This window comes from Lathyrus oleraceus, chromosome 3, assembly GCF_024323335.1.
Source record: "Lathyrus oleraceus cultivar Zhongwan6 chromosome 3, CAAS_Psat_ZW6_1.0, whole genome shotgun sequence".
Taxonomy (NCBI): Eukaryota; Viridiplantae; Streptophyta; class Magnoliopsida; order Fabales; family Fabaceae; genus Lathyrus; species Lathyrus oleraceus.
The window spans coordinates 500,015,354-500,040,507 of NC_066581.1; the positions used below are offsets into that span (position 1 = coordinate 500,015,354).

Genomic DNA, 25,154 nt, shown 5'->3' on the forward strand with positions numbered 1-25,154 from the left:
TCCACGTTTTTTCTGATATTTTAATTTTCATTTTAATTGCATTATTTTCAATAATTCATATTAAATTCAATATTGATCCAAAAAATATGGGACTTTCACCAAACATTTTCAAATATTTTTATCTTTCATATTCTGAATTAAAATTATTTTTTGGATCATTATTAATATTTTTCATGAATTAATTGATTTTGAATTTGTTTTTAATTGATTAAAAATATTTTTAAATGTCAAAAAATTATGAATTTTTTTCTCCAAGGTCGTTTGACCTTTTTTGACCTATGATAAATCTCATGGCCATTTCTTTGTTGTTTTGATGAGATTTTAGGAATTGGACAAACCATATTTAATTTAAATGCACTGTTTTAGTATTTTAAATTTGAATAAATGCCAAATAAATTTGTTGACCAATTGTGATGACTTGTTTATGTTTAAATCTTGTTGTTGGGCCTTGGTCAAGATTGATTTGACTTTGTCAAATTAATATCATTGGATTTAGGGGATTGATGGAATGTACATTCCATCTCCCAAAATGAATGAATGATATTAATTTGGTAAAAATCCTCCTTTGACCAATTTGTGATTTAATCCATTCCCCTCCCACTTCATCTTATTATTTTTCTTCCTTCATTCATTCCATTTGGCCTATGACATCTCAAAGTACTAATGCTAGTTGATTGAAAAATTGAATGAGTATGGATGAGATTAGACCACACCTTTTGCATATTCTTTTTGTGTGTGGTATGTTTCATGAGCATGGTCCATTATACTATGTCTCTAACATGCATTAACACCAAAATCCTGTTGCCCGACCTCAAATAGTTGTGACTTCTACATAAGTCCATTTACGATTGCTTATAATAGCGCTAAATTTGTGACATAAAAGGCATAAGCATTCTAGTTAGTTAGATTGTATGTCTCCCCTCTTTCATGGTATTGTGTGAAAACTTGGCCTTCTTTCCTTCCTTTGGAAGATGTTTTGGCTCAAGGATTCATGCTTGTGATAAGTGGGTTGAGTGTTCTCCAAAGAATGTCTTGAAATGAAAAGCAGAAGCAAAACAATACTAACTTCTAACCAATTAACTACTAACTTTTAATAAGCCTTTACTTTAATGCAATTTACTTTTAGCACTTTATTTCATTTTCCATTGTTCATATCATTCTAATTGTTTATGTTAATGCAATTTTCACTTTGTCCATTTGGACCATATTGTGTGATGTATTTTGCTTGTGTATACTTTGCTTGTTTGTGTGGTCTTTGACCATTAATGTACATAATAAAAACAAAAAACCCTAAAAAACTTTTGAGTGGACTGTTGGCTTGATCTTGGACTAATGGACTTAGAATATAGGCAACCTTCCTATGCTAAAAGACTTGGCCAATGCCAACTTGCTGAGAAATCAAGTGCTTGCAATTTGAAATTCAGCTGATGCATCTTTGGAGACATCTCTAAGTTCATCTGCAACATGATCATTGTGAAGCTGTTATTTTGAACCTGTACCTTGTGGAATCCATTTGTTGCATGGGCTATTATGGAGAAGATCATGGAATGGATATGCTTGGATGTGGCCATCTTTATTTAATGCCCTTCTCTTCAAGATACTATAATTGGGAATTTGTGTGTTGATTGATTCTAAAAGTCCAAGGGAATTCTGGGTTTCTATTGACATTATTGTCTATTGGATTGCTACCTATTTGGTCAAAGCTTTTCAACTCTAAACTTTTAATTTTGTACATAGGATAGTCTCTTCATCTTCTCCCCGTTTCTTTAATTTCAAAATCTCTCCCTCCATTTTTTAAAAATCTTCTTTGTGTGAACTAGTTTTTTTCTAAACATAGACCACTTTTGCAAAAAGATAGAAACTTTGGCCTTATGCCATTGCATTTTCAAACTTCTTTTTTTAAATCAAACTTGTAAATAGACTTAACTATAGTTGACTTAAACTTTCAAAAAAAGCCAAAAAGAACTAACTGATTCAAACCATTTTAGGCCTATGTGCCTTTCAAACTTAATTTTTGTTAAAAGTAATGCATCCACTTTGAAATTTGTATCACGAACTAAGAGGTTTTGATCCCTCATATTTATGTTGGTACGTAGGCACAAGATCGAAGGTCTTGTCAAACACAAAAATATAATTAATGAATTCTTTTCTCACCCCCCCCCCCCCCCCCCACTTTATTTGTTTGTAAACATCACTTTATACCAAGTAAATATGCACACAAAAAGGGCTCCCTAGGAGTACCTAGGACACTTTGGGTGCTAACACCTTCCCTCTGTGTAACCAACCCCCTTACCTGTGATCTCTGACATTTTATTAGTTTTGATTTGAAAACTTCTTACTTCTGGGTTTGGTTCTTACTTTTTCCTTTTTCCCTTGAAAACAATAAAAGCGCGGTGGCGACTCTTGTCATTTGATCTCTAGCTTATCCATAGCTGGATGATCATGAATTTACTGCTACATAAATTAAATGGCGACTCTGCTGGAGAGTAATCTCTAGTGGGTTTAGCCTGCTTTTTGTGTGAATATATTTGTATATATGTGATGTTTGTATATATGTATGTGTGATATAATCTGCTTGTTGTGCTTGGTGATCTCTGAGTGGTGAGATAAGTTCTAACCCGAACATGAGTGCAATTAAGATAGGAGGATGGTATAGTCATGTTCGACTCGTGTGGAGTAGTCCTTAATAAGTTGGCTTGAGATCCATCTGCTTAGTGGAGACTCTTTTGGATTTGGAAATGTCACTCAAGTATTTGTGGTTAGGCATTACTATTTCTAATTGGGTTTGAGAAGCTGAGGACCTTAGAACATTTAACCCATCTTGGCCTATTTAGGACGTAGTGCGAAAAATGTTCAAGTGTAGACTTGATAAAAGTTGTTACGCGATACTACACTCAGACGAGTTTCTCTTGAGAATATTATGGGTCGATGAGTCAGTCATCTTAACTGGTAATATCCGATAGATGGAATTAAGACTCTGGGAACTTTTTAGAACATGATCTACAAGTTTTTATCCTTAGTTCACTCCTGTGGGATGGTTCTTACCCAGACTCCATGCTCGTGACTTACAACAAACCCTTGATTCTTGGTTGATCCAATCAAGTCTTGTCAATATCAATGGAACTTGGGTGTTGATACGGTGAAAGCCATAATCCACCAAAATGGATGATTGGTCTTGACAATGACTTGATTAATCCCTTGACCTTTGTTTGCCTTGTGTGTGATCCCTTATTTGTGATTGTTGCATTCATGCATTCATGCACATCATAACATTCATCACACGAAAATTTCAAGAAACTAAGGTATCATTTGCAAATATTTTCAGACCATGGATTGTGGACAAAGGAACACTTTTGTATTAGATCCCTTGGACTTCAAACAATGTCATGGGAAGCTTCTGTCCATTTTGTCTGCTGATGCGGTTGAATGACTTTTGAGTGTGCTTGTGTAGTTCTATGATCCTCTCTACCGTTGTTTCACTTTCCCAGATTTTCAGCTTGTGCCTACATTGGAGGAACATTCTCATCTTTTGGGGATACCTATTTCTAGTAGAGTTCCTTTTAGTGGATTGAAGGAGATTCCCCGATCTAGTATTATTGCTGAAGCTCTTCACTTAAAGAAGTCTGAGATAGAGGATCATTGGGTGAAGAAAGGAGGTTTATTTGGGTTGCCATCTGTTTTCCTCATCAAGGAAGCTATTGCCTTTGCTCAAGTCGGTAGTATGGACGCTTTTGAAGCTATCTTTGTGTTGCTCATCTATGGATTCGCTTTGTTCCCTAACATTGACGGTTTTGTTGATGTTAACGCCATTAGACTTTTCTCTATTGGGAATCATGTGCCTACTTTATTGGGTGATATGTATTTCTCTCTGCATCTAAGGAATTCTAAGGGTGGGGGAACGATTGTCTGTTGTATTCCTCTACTATACAAGTGGTTTATTTCGCACTTTCCTCAGACACCGACTTTTATGGAGAACAAACAATGTCTAAGGTGGTCTCAGAGACTTATATCTCTCACTAATGATGATATAGTTTGGTATGATCCGTTTTTAAGCAGTTTGGAGATTATTGATAGTTGTGGTGAATTCTCTAATGTGCCTCTCATTGGTACACAAGGAGGAATTAACTACAACCCTACTTTGGCTCGTCATCAACTTGGGTTCACCTTGAGAGACAAACCTAATAACATGTAGTTAGAAGGTCTTTTCTATCAAGAGGGTAAAGATCCCCAATATTTGAAGCAGAAGATTATGCATGCTTGGCATAATGTGCATAGGAAAGGAAGATCCGAGCTTGGTCCGTGCAATTGTGTAGCTTTGGAAGCTTACACTCTTTGGGTGAAGAAGAGAGCTATGGAATTGAAGATGCCTTATCCTTGCGAAAGACCTATGTCTATGGTTGTGGTTAAGCCATTAACTCCCCCTAACCAATATGTAGAGGAGTTGGAAGACGCGCTCGCCAAGATGAAGCAAGAGAAGGATATGTGGGAGGAGTGCTTCTGTGCTTTGAGCAAGAAGCATGAAGAGTTGAAGTTGGAGTTTAAGGACAAAGATGCACTTATCGAGCTACTTGAAGACCGAGTGACGAAGAGACAGAGAGAGCCAGAGGTTTCATCTTCTAGCATGCCTTAGCCTTCCGTTGCTTGGTAGAAGATTGTTGATCAGCTTGTCCTCGAGAAGACTTAGATGAAGGCTTCTTTTGAGACCGAGATCCGTCGCATTCGAAGGAAGTGCGCGCCTTCAGCCAGATCTTCTGACATTGTTGTTAGGGATCCTTAGGATGACTAGTCTCCTTTTCTCTTGTATCTTTTTATTTTGGTTTCTGAAATTGTACTCAGTGTAATCCTTCCAATTTATATAAATAAAAAGAGAGTTTTGGTCATATCAAATTGTAGCAATTTCCATTTAAATATTATATATTTGCAAATGATATAGTAAGTTCCTTGAAAAATAAAAATAATCAAGCATTGCATTTCATGCATCATTTGCATAAGCAGGTTTTCACCTGATGTCTGAGTGGTGTTTCTTCTGTGCTTTAGCCAAGCTGACTCACCGATACAATACCCGATCCAATCATCAGAAAATCATGGAACATTTGGAGCAAGAGAACAGAGAGCCGAAGAACGGGATCGCCCGCCTGACTGCCATGATGGAGTCAGTACTTGCTGCTCAGAATCAAGCTTCTCCAACACCTGCAACTCCTCCTGCGAGGAATGTTACTTCAAAGGTGACTACATCTACCATGCCTGCTGCTACTGCCCACTTCGCGCCGAATCTGCCTGCCGGATTCCTGTGGGGAATGCCGCCCACCTTTGTGCCCGAATGCTTTGCGCCTACATTTGCTTCCATGCCGACATCTAGCCCGGTCATGTCCGTGCAACCTCCCGTTGTGCATACTTTGCCTCGCGTAGAGGATACCATCTATCATTCCGAGTCGTCTGAGGGTCCGGATGTTTATGAGAAGATGGACGAAATGAAAGATCAGTTTCTTGAGCTGCGCAAGGAATTGAAGATGCTGAGAGGTAAAGATATGTTTGGGAAAAGTTCTGTTGAGTTATGCTTGGGGCCCAATGTCAAGATCCCGATGAAGTTCAAAGTGCTTGACTTTGAAAAGTATAAAGGGAATTCTTGTCTCAGTCATCTTGTGATGTATGCTCGCAAGATGTCTACTCAGACTGACAATGATCAATTGCTTATTCACTACTTCCAAGATAGCCTGACTGGTGCTGCAATCTGTTGGTACATGGGGTTGGATAGTGCAAGCATTTGCACTTTCAACGACTTGGGAGAGGCTTTCGTCAAGAAGTATAAGTATAATGTGTACATGGTGCCGGATAGAGACCAATTGAGGTCTATGTCTCAGAAAGACAAAGAGACATTTAAAGAGTACGCGCAAAGATGGAGGGAGTTGGATGCCCAAATCACTCCTCCTTTGGAGGAAAAAGAGATGACAAAGATCTTCTTGAAAACTCTGAGTTCATTTTATTATGAACGCATGATCGCTAATGCCCCCAGTGATTTTACCAAAATGGTAAAGATGGGGATGAGACTTGAGGAAGGAGTCCGTGAGGGACGATTGTCAAAAGATGAGGCGTCAACAAGCAAGAGATATGGTAACAACCTTGGTAAGAAAAAGGATAGTGAGACCAACGCAGTAATCAGTGGGAGGCATAGGAGGCCTCAGATCAGAAGAAATCTACCACCATGTCAACATCATCATCATCAAGTGTCATCAGTAATTCCGGTATTTTCTAATCAACAAGCAAAATCAATTCAACAACAACAACATCTACGTCAACAACAACAACCACCACAAAGAACGAACACCTACTACAACAACAACAATACCAACAACAATCATCATCAGCAGAACTTTGAAAGAAAGAAAGTCTCTTTTGACCCGATTCCTATGTCATATGCTGAGCTGTATCCCTCGCTAATTCTCAAGAACTTAATTCAACCAAGGAACCCATCGCAAATCCCAGAACCACTTCCCTGGTGGTATAAACCTGAGCTTCATTGTACTTTTCAACAAGGAGCACCCGGACACGATATTGAAAATTGCTATCCATTAAAGTATGAGGTTCAAAAGCTTATGAAGTGTGGTAAGGTTTCCTTTGAGGACCGCGTGCCAAATGTGAGAGAAAACCCTTTGCACGCTCATGGGAACTCTTCAATGAATATGGTGGACGGTTGTCCTGGAGAATTCAATGTTTTTGACATCCGGTTTATCCGAAGATCTTTGGTGCAAATGCAAAAGGATATCTATTTGGTGAGTGACTGTGAACATTACCATGATGGTTGTGTTGTTTATAATGTGAACCCAATAGGGTGTGTTGTAGTGAAAAGGGACATCCAACGTCTGATGGATGAAGGCATGATCCAAATTGTTCAATCTCGTCATGTAGGTGAAGACATCAATGTCATAGTGCCCGTTTTCAAACAACAAGAGCGGTTGGTAATTCAATATGATAGCAACAACAATACTAATGTCAGTCAAAGATCAGTATCGTTGTTGGTAATACGGTTAGCGGGCCCAGTCCCGTATTCATCTAATAAGGTTGTACCGTACAAGTACAATTCTACAATGATAAAGAATGGTTAAGAGGTCCCGTTACCTATGACTAGTTCAGTAGGGAGCATTGTTGTTGTTACGAAGGTGACCCGCAACGGTCGAGTGTTTGGGCCAGTGTTCCCAGAAAACAAAGGAGAAACGATTGTTAGTAAGAAGGCGGAGGTGCCTAATATAGATCCAGTTGGTTGTTCAAAAGATAAGTCTGGTGAATCCAGCAACTTGAAAGCCAATGATGATGATGAGGTACTCCGATTGATAAAAAGGAGCGAGTAAAATGTGGTTGAGCAGCTGCTGCAGACTCCCTCAAAAATTTCAGTGTTGTCTCTGCTTTTGAATTCCAAAGCACACAGAGAAGCACTACAGAGAGTTCTTGAACAAGCATATGTAGAGCATGATGTTACTCTGGATCAGTTTGATCACATCGTGGCTAACATCATTTCATGCGACAATCTGAGTTTCGGCGATGAAGAACTTCCTGAGGAGGGAAGAAATCATAACCTGGCTTTCCATATTTCAATGAACTCTAAGGAGGATGCTTTGTAAAATGTGCTTGTTGACACCGGTTCGTCACTGAATGTGCTTCCGAAGTCAATTTTGTCGAATCTATCTTACCAAGGAGCGCCCATGAGGTATAGTGGTGTAATCGTCAAAGCCTTTGATGGTTCACGCAAGATAGTAATTGGTGAAGTGGACCTTCCGGTTAAGATAGGTCAGAGTGATTTTTAGATTACTTTTCAAGTAATGGATATCCACCCGGCCTACAACTGTTTATTAGGAAGGCCATGGATTCATGAGGCAGGAGCTGTTACCTCCACTCTATGTCAGAAATTAAAATTTGTCAAGAATGGCAAGCTTGTGATTGTTGGAGGAGAGAAGGCGTTGTTGGTTAGCCATCTGTCATCTTTCTCGTATCTCGAAGCTGAGGATGAGGTTGGAACTCCGTTCCGAGCCTTGTCTATTACTGCTGAGAAGAGAGTTAAGGCACCTATGTCCTTGTTGAAAGATGCCAAGAAGATTGTGGAAGAAGGTACCGTTGACCAGTGGGGGAACATGGTAGAGGTCTCTGACAACAAAGGCAGAACCGGTTTGGGGTTCCAAAAAGACTCATCAATTGCAAGATCTAAAGATATGCAACTTAGCTTCCATAGCGGAGGGTTCATTCATGGCAATGAACAACACTTAGCTGTTGTACTAGAGGATAGCGAAGTGGAAGACTGAACCAACTTTGTAACGCATGGAAAGACATGCAACAATTGGACTGTTGTTGATATTCATGTTATTTTGCATCGATCTAAGTAGTTACTTTTATATTTTAAAATCCTTCTCCTATGCCTGAGGGAGAAGTGAGCATTGTTTGGGAATTTTAAATTGATCATTAATAAAATTAATTCTATTCATCCACATCTTTGATGTTTATTTTAACTTTTTGGTTTATTCTAAAAATGGTAATCATAAAAAACATAAATAAACAATATAATTGTCTATCTGCATAATATTTGGTCATAAATTCACTTCTCTAAAATCAAAATATCAAATCATTAAGCAGGTTGGTTCCTAACCCCATTGAATACAATGATCCTTCTCCTTCTCCAAATTTTGAATTCCCTGTGTTTGAGGCCGAGGAGGAAAGTGATTTAGAAGTGACTGATGTATAATCTCGTCTTCTTGAGCAAGATGAAAAGATTATTCAGTTGTTTGAAGAGTAGATTGAGCTAGTCAACTAGGGTTTCGAAGATGATGTGAAGGATGTAAAGATTGGGTCTCGATTGTGTCCAGATGTTAAGAAGGGGTTGATTGATCTTCTTCGAGAGTATTCAAATGTGTTTGCTTGGTCCTATCAAGACATGCTTGGGTTGGATTCTGAGATTGTGGAGCATAGATTGTCGTTGAAGCCATAATGCCCGCCAGTCAAGCAGAAGTTGAGAAGAACGTATCCTGATATGGCTGTAAAGATCAAAGAGAAAGTCCAGAAGCAGATTGACGCCGGTTTCCTTGTGACCGCTGAGTATCCGCAATGGGTCGCCAATATTGTGCCAATGCCGAAGAAAGATGGAAAAGTCTGTGTGTGTGTCAATTATAGAGATTTGAATAAATCCAGTCCGAAAGATGATTTCCCTCTGCCACACATTGATATGTTGGTAGACAATACTACTAAATTCAAAGTCTTTTTATTTATGGATGGATTTTTCGGATATAATCAGATCAAAATGGCACCCGAAGATATGGAGAAGACCATATTCATTACACCCTGGGGAACATTCTGTTATAGAGTGATGCCTTTCGGTTTAAAGAATGCTGGTGCAACTTACCAGAGAGCAATGACTACTCTTTTTCATGATATGATGCATAAAGAGATTGAAGTTTATGTCGATGACATGATTCCTAAATCGATTGATGAAGAGGAACATGTTGAGCATTTGTTGAAGCTATTCCAGCGTTTAAAGAAGTATAAACTCCGCTTGAATCCCAAAAAGTGTACTTTTGGTGTTCGTTCTGGTAAGTTTGGGCTTTATTATCAGTGAGAAGGGTATTGAAGTTGATCCTACCAAGCTCAGAGCAATACAAGAGATGCCGGCGCACAAAATTGAGAAGCAAGTCAGAGGTTTTCTCGGCCGCTTGAATTATATTTCCATATTTATTTCCCATATGACTGCCACATGGGCACCTATATTCAAGCTTCTTCGGAAAGATCAGTCTTATGATTGAATCAAAGACTTCCAGAAAGCTTTTGACAGTATCAAGGAATATTTGCTTGAACCTCCGATTTTGTCTTCACCTGTTGAAGGAAGACCGTTGATAATCTATTTGACTGTACTCGACGATAGTATGGGTTGTGTTCTTGGTCACCAAGATGAGACTGGGAAGAAAGAAGTTGCAATTTACTACCTCAGTAAGAAGTTCACCGACTGTGAGACTCGGTATTCTATGCTAGAGAAGACTTGTTACGCATTGGCTTGGGCTGCTAAGCGTCTGCGCCAGTATATGTTGAATCATACAACTTGGTTGATATCCAAAATGGATCCAATCAAGTATATTTTCGAGAAGCCTGCTTTAACTGGGAGAATTTCCCATTGGCAGATGTTGTTATCAGAGTATGATATCGAATACCGATCTCAGAAAGCGATCAAAGGTAGTATTCTGGCTGACCATTTGGCTCACCAACCAATTGAAGATTACCAGTCAGTGCAGTATGATTTTCCTGATAAAGATATTTTGTACTTGAAAATGAAAGATTGTGATGAACCATTGTTTGAAGAGGGCCAGAACCTGGTTCCCGTTGGGGCATGGTATTTGATGGAGCTGTTAATCAATATGGAAATGGAATTGGGGCAGTGATTATTACTCCTCAAGGCACGCATTTACCATTTACAGCTAGATTGACTTTCAAGTGTACAAACAACATGGAAGAATATGAAGCTTGCATTATGGGGCTTGAAGAGGCCATGAATCTCAAAATCAAGTATTTGGATGTCTTCAGTGATTCGGCTTTGGTTGTGAATCAGACCAAAGGTGAATGGGAGACAAATCAACCCGGTTTAGTACCATATAGAGATTATGTGAGGAGGATTTTAACTTTCTTTACAAAGGTTGAGTTCCACCATATCCCTTGAGATGAAAACCGTATGGCAGATGCTCTTGTAACATTGGCATTAATGATTGTAGTGAAGTATTGGAATGAAGTTCCCAATTTATCTGTGATGCGTCTTGAGAGGCCATCTCATGTGTTTGCTGTTGAAGAGATTAAAGATGAGAAGCCGTGGTATTACGACATCAAATGTTTCCTCCAAAGTCAGATCTACCCACTTGGGGCATCATTGAAAGATAAGAAGACTTTGAGAAGATTAGCCGGTAATTTTTACTTGAATGGTGATATACTATACAAGAGAAACTTCGACACAGTTTTGCTCAGATGTATGGATAGACACGAAGCAGACTTGTTGATGACCGAAGTGCACAGAGGTTCCTTTCGTACTCATTCCAATGGACATGCAATGGCGAAGAAGATGTTGTGAGCAGGTTACTATTGGCTGACAATGGAATTTGACTGTGGCAAATTTGTGAAGAAGTGCCACAAGTGTCAATTTTTTGCTGATAAGATTCATGTTCCTCCGACACTATTGAATGTAGTAAGGTTTATCAAGAATCAGATTATATGTCGTTATGGTGTGCCAAGTAAGATCATTACTGATAATGGATCAAACTTGAATAATAATATGGTGGAAGCTCTTTCCAAAGACTTCAAGATTGCACATCATGATTCTTCTCCCTACAGACCCAAGATGAATAGGGTTGTTGAAGCTGCGAACAAGAACATCAAGAAGATTATCTAGAAGATGGTTGTCACATATAAGGATTGGCATGAGATACTCCCATTTGCTTTGCATGAGTATCGTACATCCATCTGCACATAAACAGGGGCAACCCCTTTCTCTCTTGTATATGGTATGGAAGAAGTGCTCCCCGTAGAGGTTGAGATTCCTTCATTGCGTGTGCTCATGGAAGCCAAGTTGACTGAAGCTGAATGGTGTCAGACCAGGTTTGACCGGTTGAATTTAATTGAAGAGAAGAGATTAACTACCATGTGTCATGGTTAGTTATATCAACAGAGAATGAAGAAGGCTTTTGATAAGAAGGTCAAACCTCGAGTATTAAGAGAAGGTGACCTTGTGCTCAAGAAGATTTTGACGTTCAAGCCAGATTCTAGAGGAAAATGGACTCCTAATTATGAAGGCCCATATGTTGTTAAGAGAGCCTTTTCAGGCGGTGCATTGATTCTTACAACTATGGATGGTGAAAAGTTCACTCGTCCTGTGAACGCAGATGCAATCAAGAAATACTTCGCCTAAAAATAAAAGAACAGTTCGCTAAGTTGAAAACCCGAAAGGGTGGCTTAGGAAAAAATGAGCGTCTCGGTGGATTGAAAACCCTAAAGGGAGATCCAGGAAAAAAATTAGAGACATAAAACAGAAAACATTTCCTGATAACTTGAGTACCCCACCTTGGGGCAACTTTTACAAAAATTAGGGATTATGGCAAGTAACTGCATTCTGCTGATCTTCAGTGTTTTGAAGGCGTAATTAAGCACAAGGGTTGACATCGATTCATCATCCCAGCAGTGGTGAAGAGCAAAGTGGATATCAAGAGTTGGTAGAGGGATTAAGGATCATTTTTATTCAATGTAACCCTTTTCCATGTAAATTACCATTTTCAACTTTGTAAAATCTATGGAGTCTTGTCATTTACAAACTACCATTCTATTAAATAAAGTTGAGCTTTTATCCAAATTGTTTCTACTCATATTTACTTTAGCCAATAGTTTTAAATTTTATTATGATCATTTTGAAATTAAATTTTTAAATCAAAATAAAGTTTTCTTTAATATATAAAATCAAAATTTTTCCAAAGCAAGTAAAAGGAATATCAACATTTCAATGAATAGCAAGTCCTTAAGTGTGAAACATCTGAGGTTCCCCAAGCAGTTAAACCTTCGGGTATCCCTAGACGTTTGTGTTGATTTAGATACCCTGCGACGTATTATTTTCCCCGACAAAGTTTTTGCTTTCCCCAGCGAAGTTCGTATTTCCTCAGCAGGGTTGATCTTCAGAGATGGTTGATCTTCCCCAGTGGATCGTTTTGGGATCCCCACCAATCGCTATTCAACTTGCTCCCAGTCAGAGTTTCCTCCTGGTTTCTGAGCAACTTTTGTTATTGATTATTTTCTGTAGGATTGTCTCCCATTTTTATGGTGTTGACCTAAAATTCCCCACAGATTGGATGTTCTATCCTCAGCAGATCTCCTCCTTCCCTAGTTAGGTTTGAACCTTTGGGATGTTGATCTCTCTGTTCTCCAGCAGTTGTCTCCATATTTTGTGGATTGACCGGGGATTGTACCGATGGTTCAATTCTTTGCGACACCTTTGTATCCTTTGTTATCGTTTTATAAGCATAATCATCATATATACATATACATATACACTCATATAATTTCATAATTTGCATATCTTGCATCTTCATATTTGATTTGTTTGAGATTCTTATTCTCTGTTATGGAGGTATTTTATCCCCATATTAAATCTGGTGTCTGTCCTCCTTCAATTGTAGAGTGTCAGCCCCTTAAGCAGAAAAACTTTAACCCTTCTCCGTTTCCCCACTGAGTTTATTTCCTCGTGGATGGTTGTTATTTCAGTTTCCTCTCCAGTAGATTTTTTGGATGGAATTACTCCCCTTGAGTTATGTCCTCATTGGGTTGAGTCTTGATTGATTGTTTCTTTCTAGCTCTTACCTAGATAGATGCTTTGGTCCCCTAAGAGTGTATTACCCACTAACTGGTAATATTCTTCTTAGTTTGCAGTTTGTTACTTCTTGCCCAATTCCCGGCAAAAGTACCCTTATTTTTTTCCTCAGTAGAGTCCCCAGGAAGTTTATCCTTGATATGTTCACTTTAACCAGTGACAGATATTCTCATTTTTGGTATTATACCCAGTAAAAAGGTAGTTGTAATCCCTATTTTGTTCCTCAGAGAGTTAATCCTTGATATGTTCATCTTAACCGATGACGGGTTTTCTTCTCTTTGTGGTTTTCTACCCAGTAACCGGTAGTTGTAAATACCACTTTATCCCCTTTTAAGAGTCTATCCTTGATATGTTCATCTTAACCGGTGACGAATTTTCTCTTTGATTGGTTTTCTACCTAGTAACCGATAGTTGTAAATCCTACTTTTTCTACCCAGTAACCGGTAATGAATTTCCTCTCCTGGAATCCTTAGTGAGTCATCCTTGATATGTTCATCCTAACCGATGACGGATGTTCTCTCCGTCAGATCTTTATTATCTCCTTACCCAGTAACAGGTAGCAGATAATAGATTTTTGCTCCTCCTGTGTTGAAGTTTATCTTCCCCAGTTGAGTTGAGTGCGCATTTCCTTAGTGAAATAGCTTTTCCTGCATGAGTCGAGTATTTCAGTTTTATTCTGACTTACTCGTATCCCCTGCAGATGTTGTTGTTCCCTGGCTAAGTCTTTTCCATGTTTGTATGGAATTCCTCTAGTCACCCTATAGTTTTAAGTCGTAGCCAGGCCTACGCATAACTCCTTAGTTAGAATGTCTTTAAACAGGGACAACTGTAAGACCCCAATTTTGACCCTAAGATCCCTCATGTAATTCCATCATAAGCATTAACATTGGGATCATACCTTGGCATCCTCCTTACCCCTTCTTCATTGGGTTTACTTTGGGAGAGATCACCAAGCTCTTTGTGATTATATCATACTTGTATTTTATTATTTCACTAACCAAAATACCAAAAATATGTTGATAACGCGAAAATACATCGTATATTTGCCTTGATTTACACTCAAAGATCGTACAACTTTAATTTATATTCCGATTATTCCGCAAGTATTCGGGTTATTTTTGCAGGTATTTCAATCCCCATGTATAAATGAGTAAAGTGTAGAAAAGGAAGGAAAAGAAGAAGACACAAAAGAGAAAGCAGAAGAAAAACAGGAAAACAGGGGACACAAAAATTGTGGATGTCACAACCGTCACAAAGCGTGTAACGACCGGCACACCCAGTCTGTGACGACCATCACAGGCCCATGACGAACGTCACACGGCCAAAATCAGCGCCTTGAAACAGTCAACAGAAGTGAGCCAACGTGCCTAAATTCCCGTTCCAGAACCACTTTCCTGTGGATTCCTTACTCAACCAAGTCATCCTTGTTTCTCTCAACTGCCATGACCTACCAGGAGATATAAAAAGGACAGATGTTGGAAACGAAAGCATGCTTAATTTCTCTCTGCAATTTATTTTCTACAACAATTCAGCTTTCTAGTATTATTTTCCTTCAGCAACATTGTTTCCTCTACCGCAATTCAGTTACCGTTCCGTTTAGAGTTTTCGTTTTCCCTTTCCCTTTCCGTTTTTCATTTAGCCAAAGTAGTAGTTTCATACACTGGGGAACTACTACAATTTATTTAATTTAGTTTAAGCAATTATTTCGAAGATGCAGAATCCTACCGACCTGTGGAGGACTGCTCAAGTACTTCAAGATTCGGCGTACTCTATTAATCCAATTGACAAGTTTTTATTCAATTATTATTATTGCTCTATTATTATTATAATTATGTTTGTTGCACTGTTAATCTGTTTATGTTCGTCTGTGTTTGCGTTATTTAACATGTCTGGCTAAACTACCGGTATCGGCATGTAACAATTTAATTAGATGAGATTTAATAAAAATCGGTGAAAAACTTCTCATCTCAAACAATCTTTTCGGTTGTGGTTCTTAATTTAAATTTAATTAACTTTGTCACATGAGTGAGAAGCTATTTTAATACGATTTTGCCACGAGAGTGGGAAATTAACCAAGGTGAGAACCGACAATCGCGAGAGCGTGAGGGTCGAACTGGATAGTAAAAACTAGGCATTGATTTTAAAAACAGCGAGAGCACTTTAAAAGCAATTAGAACTTATCTATTTTCAAAAAGTATTTTTAACTTCAAATGGGACAGTGAGAGCGTACATTCTGACTTAAAGGTATAGTCCGAATCGACAATCACGAGAGTGTGAGATAAAGCCTTTTAAATAAGTATTTTCTAATGAATGATATTTGGTACTTAAATTATATACCGATGACCTATCGAATCCCCGACGATTAATGCGTTGCATACTGATATCCTCCTATTAATACTTTCTTAAAACTCAACTTTCCTTAGATTTAATTTTCTTCAACCAATCTTCTAAAAATCATTCCCTTAGCTAAACATAGTGACGTCAGTAGCATTAGTTTGACCATCAGTCCCTGTGGGTTCGATATCTTTTAAAACTAAAACAATTGGATTGTGCACTTGCAGTCAAGTACCTGATAAACTATATTCTATATACAGTCACGAGACGTATCAAGTTTTTGGCGCTATTGCGAGGGACCTGATTTAGTCAAATAGTGCGAATCTTTCGTTGCACGGTATAGACTAAGGTAAAAAAAAACTAATCTCATTTCCCTTATTTCCCCCGATTGTATGCCAAGTGCTCGCTCACAAGGCGATAACTTAGCACCGCCAATCGCTGAATTAGAGCATTTCTTATATATAAGACGCCGAATACTAGAGTACCAACAAAGGTACGATATTCCTGATATCTTCTTTCCTACTGCTGAACTAGTTGAAAAACCAACCATGGCTGAAGTAGGACCATAAAATCCTCCTCTTAAGTTCTACGCTACCCCGTCCCAACAAGAACCTCACAGCAGCATTGATGTCCCTACTATCAATCGAAACGATTTCGAGCTGAAACCCTCATTGTTATCAACCTTCCAACAACATCAATTTGCTGGAAATCCTACGAATGACCCTAATGAACATTTGACCAAGCTTGTGCAGTACGCAGACACTATGAAGGCGAATGGTGTATCTCAAGATGCGATAACACTACGCCTCTTTCCTTTCTCACTAAGAGACAGAGCTTGGGCTTGGTTGCAATCCTTGTCATCCAACTCAGTTACAACATGGGAAGAACTGAAGAACGTTTTCTTATCCCGATATTTTCCGCTGAGCAAAACTGCTATGCTGAGAGCTCAAATCAACGAATTTCGACAAAAAGATGTAGAATCTCTCTACGATGCGTGGGAGAGATACAAATACATGATGAGGATATGTCCATATCATGGTCTCGAAGACTAGGTGATCAATCACACATTTTACAATGGACTTCTGTATAACACAAGACTGACAGTAGACGCTGCCACAGGCGGTGCACTTATGGACAAGCCATACAACGAAGCCTATCAACTCATTGAAAACATGGCCTAAAACCATTGCCAATGGGGAGGTGAAAGAACTCCAGTAGAAAAGTCCCAAACAAAAAGTGGAATGTACGAAATCAGTAGCCTTGACCATGTCCATGCTAAGGTAGATGCCCTTGTTCAAAAGCTAGACAACTTGACCATACCACCCGCAGCCACCGTGGTTGCCGTGACTCCAAACTGTGAGTTATGTGGAACCCCTGGACACACTGCACCAGAATGTCAGATATTAGCAAGAGTCTCAACCGATCAAGTGAATCACGCATAAGGAAATCCTTATTCGAATACCTATAACCCAGGTTGGGAAAACCATCCTAACTTTTCGTATAAGAATAACAATTCCCTGTATGCACCTGGCCAAGCACCCGTTGTGCCTCCTGGATATCAAAAGCCATCTAATAATGCTCCTAACATGCCTAGGAAGTCAAACCTTGAATTAATGATGGAAAGCTCCATAGCTACCCAAGCTCAGACAAACAAAGACTTCTTGAACCAAAACATACATACTAGCGAGCAACTTAAACAACTAGCGAGCAAAGTAGACGCCTTAGCCACCCACAACAAAATGCTTGAAACACAGATTTCACAAGTGGCTCAACAACAAGCATCTACTTCCGCTCCCGCTGGAACATTTCCTGGACAACCGCAACCTAATCCAAAAGGACATGCAAATGCCGTTATACTGAGGAGTGGAAAAGAAATAGACGGACCCGTAGATCCAAGACTCCAAAATCCTGCCATGTACCAAAAACCAGACAAAACCATAACTGAGCAGGTAAGTGAACCGAAGGAAAAGGAAGATAATACCCGAGAGGCCGAAGAGAAAGAAAAACCTTATGTGCCTCCACCACCTTATAAACCACCCATTATGTATCCTCAAAGACTCGCAAGTTCTAAAACTGCAGGGCAGTTTAGGAAATTTGTTGAACTTCTAAAGCAACTAAACATCACAATTCCCTTTACATAAGCCATCACACAAATTCCCTCATATGCCAAATTTCTTAAGGAGATCCTATCCAATAAGAAAAAGATCGAGGATAACGAATCACTTACACTTACTACTGAGTGTAGCGCAATAATCCAAAATAATATGCCTCCCAAACTAAAAGACCCAGGTAGTTTCTCCATACCCTGTGTCATTGGAAAATTCTTCATAGACAAAGCTCTATGCGACCTAGGAGCCATCATTAGTGTAATGCCCTTAACCATCTGTAAAAGGCTCAATATAGGAGAACTAAGACCAACCAAGATATCTGTTCAATTAGCTCACCGCTCATTCAAATATCCTGTCGATATACTAGAGAATGTCCCAGTACGTGTAGGATAATTTTATATTCCTACAGACTTCATAATCATGGACATCAAAGAAGATGCCAGTACACCTATTATATTAGGAAGACCATTCTTAGCTACCGTCGGAGCCATAATAGATGTAAAGAGAGGTATGCTAACATTCGAAGTTGGAGAGGAAAAGGTTGAATTCATCTTGACATAATTCTTACAAGCGCCAGCTATAGACGATACCTGTTATCTACTTGATGTCATAGATGAGTGTGTAAGAGAGATGGAAATGCAAGAAACCACATACTCTGATATAATGAAACTCCAAATCCCTCCAATCTTTAAAGACAATAATTGGCATGAACCATACCAAATTGACAGTCTAAGCAAATGCTTAGCACTTATGCCCAACTACATGCCATGCCCAAAGAAACCTGACTTGGAATTAAAGGCACTACCAAAGAACCTAAGATACGAATTCCTAGACACTGAACTCAAAAGACCAGTAATAGTCAACGTTGACTTGGGACAGATGGAAACTGAAAAAGTTACTAGATGTCTTAAGAAAATATCCAATTGCATTAGGATACAACATCGCCAACCTAAAAGGGATAAGTCCTTCTATCTGTATGCATCGCATTATGCTAGAGGAAGATTGTAAAACCTCTAGAGAACACCAGAGAAGGATCAACCCAATCTTAAGTACGGTAGTCAAGGATGAAGTAAAGAAGTTACTAGATGCTGGAATCATATACCCGATCTCCGATAGTCAATGGGTTAGCCCCGTTCATGTAGTACCCAAGAAAGGGGGTGTTACAGTTGTTAAGAATGAGAAGGGCGAATCTATAGCATAAAGAGTTGTGACCGGAAGTAGAATATGCATCGATTATAGAAAACTAAACAAAGCCACTCGGAAGAATCATTTTCCTCTGCCTTTCATTGAGCAAATGCTTGAACGATTGGCTAAGCATTCCCACTTCTGCTATCTAGACGGTTATTCAGGATTATTTCAAATTCCAATCCATCCTGACGACCAAGAGAAGACAACCTTCACGTGCCCTTATGGTACATTCGCTTACTGACGAATTCCATTTGGATTATGCAACGCTCCCGCAACATTCCAAAGATGCATGATGTCAATCTTCGCTGATTTTATAGACGACATTATGGAAGTCTTTATGGATGACTTTTTTGTTTTTGGGCAGAGCTTCGAAGGATGTCTATGAAACCTTGAAATGGTACTTGAAAGATGCGTAAAGGTGAATCTCGTTTTGAACTGGGAGAAATGCCATTTCATGGTCCAACAACGAATCGTGTTAGGTCATGTAGTATCTGATAAAGGAATTGAAGTAGACAAAGCCAAGATTGAAATCATAGAGAACCTTCAACCTCCGAAAACCGTACGAGAAATACGAAGTTTTTTAGGACACGCCGGTTTCTACCAATGTTTTATCAAAGATTTCTCAAAAATTACCAAGCCACTTACGGGTTTATTAATGAAAGACGCTGATTTTATCTTTGATGAAAAATGTTTAATAGCGTTCAAGCAATTAAAAACATCTTTAATCACCGCACCTGTCATGCAACCACCTGACTGGAGATTACCTTTCGAAATCATGTGTGATGCGAGTGATTACGCTATAGGCGCAGTACTAGGACAAAGAAAGGATAAGAAACTTCATGCTATCTACTACACAAGTAGAAGACTAGATCCAACCCAAATGAACTACGCCACCACTGAAAAGGAACTTTTAGCCATTGTGTTCGCCTTGAACAAATTTCGTTCCTACTTAATAGGGGCGAAAGTCATTATCTATATTGACCACGCCGCCATTAGATATCTGCTAAGTAAGAAGGATACCAAACCAAGACTTTTAAGATGGATCCTACTCTTACAAGAATTTGACTTAGAGATAAAAGATAAGAAGGGTACTGAAAACGTAGTAGCAGACCACTTATCACGAATCGAAGGGAATAAACCTGGACAGATTTCAATCAATGATGATTTCCCTTACGAACGACTTATATCCCAAATGGAAAGCGACATGTGTGAACTAACAATAAATGATACCGAAATAGAAGAATCCGTGGAAGAAATTCATGCGAATGCAACTCTGCCATGGTATGCTGATTTTTTCAACTACCTAGCTGTTGGAGTACTTCCACCGGACCTATCTTACCAACAAAAGAAGAAATTCTTTCATGATCTAAAAAAATATAGCTGGGATGAACCTCTGCTTTTCAAAAGAGGTACCAATGGTATTTTTGGTCGATGTGTTCCTGAGGATGAAATAGACGACATAATCTCTCATTGCCATTTCGCTCCCTATGGTGGGCATGCAAGTACTTCAAAAACCTGTACTAAGATCCTACAATCGGGCCTCTTTTGGCCTACTCTGTGGAAAGATGTCCATAATACGGTTATAAATTGCGACCCGTGCCAACGCACTGGTAACATCTCAAGACGCGATGAAATGCCACAAATAGGAATCTTAGAAGTGGAAGTCTTCGATGTGTGGGAGATTGACTTCATGGGACCATTCCCATCTTATTTTGGTAATAAGTACATACTCGTTACTGTCGATTATGTTTCAAAATGGATCGAGGCTGTAGCTTCTCCGACAAATGACACACGAGTAGTGATTAAGTTGTTCAAGAACATCCTCTTTCCTAGATTCGGTGTGTCAAAACTAGTCGTTAGTGATGGTGGCTCCCATTTTATATCAAATATCTTTGGAAAACTTCTTCTGAAGTATGGAGTCCGACACCGTGTAGCAACACCTTATCACCCACAAACCAGTGGGCAAGTCAAAGTTTCAAATCGAGAGATCAAACAGATTCTAGAAAAGACTGTCGGAATATCCAAAAAAGACTGGTCATCTAAACTAAACGAAGCTCTATGGGCCTACATGACAGCTTACAAAACCCTAATAGGGACCACACCCTTTAAATTAGTCTACGGTAAATCATGTCATCTCCTTGTGGAATTAGAACACAAAGCTTACTGGGCAATTAAGACCCTAAATATAAATTATACTTCCGCAGGTGAGAAACGAATTTTGGAAATTCACGAATTGGAGGAACTTCGACTAGACGCTTATGAGAATGCCAGGATATATAAAGAGCGAACCAAAAAGTGGCACGACAAATGTATATCTAGGAAAGAGTTTAATGTCGACGACATAGTACTACTATTTAATTCGAGACTTAAGCTTTTTCCAAGAAAACTTAAATCTTGGTAGTCAGGCCCTTTCAAAATCACAAAAGTCCTTAAAAGCGGTGCGATAGAAATCAAAGGTTGGAATAGTGAACCATTTATGGTAAACGGACAGCGGTTGAAACATTACCATAATATTGACAACAAAGATTATTCAAACAGTCTAAGACTTATAGAGCTACCTGCTTAACCTCAAAACTAGTACATCGCAACGTTACTGTCGAACTTACGACGTTAAACAAAAGTGCTTAGTGGGAGACAACCCGCCTTTTCTTTTATTTGTTATCTTTGTTACTAAGTATTTTTCTTTTTTGACTTTCATCTCTATTTTTGCTCCCCTTTCCTTGATTCTATGCAGTAATACTTGTTGCTTCTAGTTACTAACTTAGAAACATTGGATACCAATTAACAGGAAAATATAACTAGTGAGTCACTAACTTTCATCATGCAACCAGTAGACACAGTTTTCAGAGGCAGAGTTCAGAGAAGGCGCTATGATTATTTAGCTCAGAAGGATATGTTAGGTTAGGTACCCGAGACAACATATTGTTTATGTTTAACTAGTTAGGATGGGAGAATGCTGCTATTAAGAGAAGGTTTGTCACTTACCGTGAACTCACCCTAGAATTCCTTAGCTCCATAGTTTACAACCCCGAGCATGGTTACAGACTCAACAAAGGATTGATTTTCTTTAGGCTGTTTAGCATGGACTTTACTTATAACCGTAGAGACCTTGCTGACCTCCTAGGATTTCCTAGTGGCCCATTTGTTTTCACTACCTGCCAGGAGGAATTAATCTATGGCATCGACCTAGATTTCTTTTGGGGTAGTTTAACTGGAGACTACCACCCTAACCCAAACGAGATGCACTCCCAAATGATCCACAACCCTACTATCCGCTACTTCCATAAAATAGTAGCCCACACCCTGTTTGGAAAGGAAGCGAACAACACCGTAGTGTCACGAGATGAACTTTTCATCTTACTCTGTGTCGACCAAGGTCGACATGTCAATGTTGTGACATTTATGATGGAGAGATTCATTCACCTTGCAAAGAACAATCACACCCCAATCATAATAGGCGGCCTAGTAAACATGATAGCTGATACCATTGGACTTAGACGCCCACTTTATGAACATATACCATTTGGCCACATCCGACCCATAGACATTGAATTTTGCTTTGACCGTAGAATCATAGGAAACCTTGGGCCGGATACTTTTGATTACCTAATTAACAACGAAGTTGTCCGACTATTTACCCTACCTAACCATGAGAGAATAAGTGTTCATTACCGAAATCACTAGATTTATGATTTAGATGAACACCCAATTGATCCACCTTCACCTCCTGAGACACCGCCTATATATGAGAATTTAGATGACCCTATCCTTGTTGATGATGTTGGTTCTTGTGTTGGCAGAAATTTTGGTAAAACCTAGAATGTTCACAAGGTGTCACATGTGTTGTCTTAACATAAGATATCATGTACCTGCCGGATGTTTAAAATATAATTATGCAGGATTTTACCAAGATGTCATACCCGATTTCATGACATCTATATACAGAACATTCAGTCTGAATGTTATGTATTATGTGATTGCATTTTTAATGCAAATGTATGTATGATTGAAGATATGATTTACACGCGCATTCAGTCATTAATTACAACCAGATTTACTTATTTTCCAAAGAGATCTAATCAGCTGTCATGAGAAGATTTGAATGGAAAATAGTTTTAAGGTTTTATGATGTCCAAGCCCAGCCAAATGCTTCTATAAAAAGGACATGGAAGACCTGATTTGATACACAAGAAATAACGAACAAAATATTGAAAGAGAATAAGGGTTTTAGTCTTGTGTGGTCGTGTGAATTGTAAGCCATTCAATTCATCCATAGATAATTGAATTGGTCTGATTTTTGAGTTGTAATTTTTCACTCTAAGCTTTTAAGCATGAGTGTATGTCTACTTGATTGAAGTTGTTAAGTAAGATCAAGTGTGTGTCTTTGAAGAGTGCCTTCTTTTCATTGTAATTTTGGTTTTATATCACTGGTGTGATTGAGGGGGAGTGGGTGGGATCTCATATCTAACAGTTCTTAGGTAGAAGTCACACGGGTAGAGATTAGGTGAAAAAGACTGTAACTTGTGTTGTTTACTGAGAGTCTTTGAACTGATTCTATTTTAGTGGATTTCCTTCCTGGCTTGGTAGCCCCCAGACGTAGGTGAGTTTCCACCGAACTGGGTTAACAATTGCTTGTGTCTCTTGCATTACTGTTCTTTATCTTTTATCCTGTTTGTATTGCTCAGATATTAGTGTCGTAACATTACCTTCGACATCTCATATCTGGTACCAGAATTTCAATTGGTATTAGAGCAGACATCCTTCTCTGGTTCTGGGTGAGATCTAGGGACGATACTTTCTGGTACTATGGAGAGAGATGGTGGATCTATTCACAGGCCACCTATTTTGGATGGATCCAACTATGACTACTAGAAACCTCGAATCGTAGGCTTCCCAAAATCTCTGGATATTAAGGCTTGGAAGGATGTGTTAACAGGCTAGGAACATCCATTAGTTACTAAGGAAGGAGAAGATACAACTGACAAGAAGCCTGAAGAACAATGGACCACGGAGGAGGAGGTTGTAGCCCTTGGAAATTCTAAAGCATTGAATGCTATATTCAATGGAGTAGACAAGAATATCTTCATATTGGTAAACAACTGTGAGGTGGCTAAAGATGCTTGGGACATTCTCAAAACCACTCATGAAGGCACCTCCAGAGTTAAGATGTCTAGACTGCAGCTGCTCACTACCAAGTTTGAAAATTTAAGGATGAAAGAAGATGAAAATATTCATCAATTTCATATGAATATCCTTGAAATTTCTAATGCCTCAGGAGCCCTGAGAGAGAAGATGTTAGATGAAAAATTAGTAAGGAAAATACTCAGGTCACTCCCTAAGAGATTTGCTATGAAGGTGACAGCCATAGAAGAGTCTCAAGACATCTCCAATATGAGAGTTGATGAGCTAATTGGATCCCTCCAAACATTTGAGATGGGAATGTGTAATGGATCTGAAAAGAAAGCCAAAAGCATAGCCTTCATGTCAAACACTGAGGAGGAAGAGGAGGAAGGTGGTCAAGATATTCATGAAGATCTAGCAAATGATGTAGCAATGTTGGGAAGATAGTTCAACAGACTTCTGAAAAAGATGGATGTAAGATCTAAGGCTAATGTCAAGAACATCTCATCTGACATCAGTAAATCCAACAATCCTAGAAGAAGAACAAGGTCAGATGAAAAGCATAAAGAGGGAAAAGGAGTTCAGTGCCATGAATGTGATGGGTATGGACACATTAGAACTGAACGTGGAACCTACCTCAAGAAACAAAAGAGGAGTCTTGCTGCCACTTGGTCTAATGAAAGTGAAACAGAAGAGTGTGCAAATCTTGTGACTTCCTTGATTGGAAGATGGGGTTCTGATGAAGACTCGAGTGATGATGAAGTAACCTTTGAAGAGTTGGCCACTACCTACAGAAATTTGTGTCACGGAAGTGCAGAAGTGTGTCAACAAGTTTAAAGCCAGAAGAAAGTGATAGCACAGCTGGAGAATGAGAAGGCAGAACATGTGGAAACCATCTCTAAGTTGAAGACTGAAGTTGTATTCTTGAATTCTAAACTGGATGAGATGACCAAGTATGTAAGAATGCTAAACAATGGATCTGACACCTTAGACAAAATTCTCCAGACTGGACAAATAATAGGAGACAAGTCTGGAAT

General features: G+C 39.0%; 1 non-coding gene across 1 annotated transcript; it reads right to left on the bottom strand.

Moving 5' to 3' along the window:
* Positions 1-16,635: 16,635 nt before the first annotated feature.
* Positions 16,636-16,742, bottom strand: LOC127134014 (small nucleolar RNA R71). The gene has a single exon (XR_007807797.1). It is a non-coding gene; the product is annotated as a small nucleolar RNA R71 (small nucleolar RNA).
* Between the last annotated feature and the right edge of the window lie 8,412 nt (positions 16,743-25,154).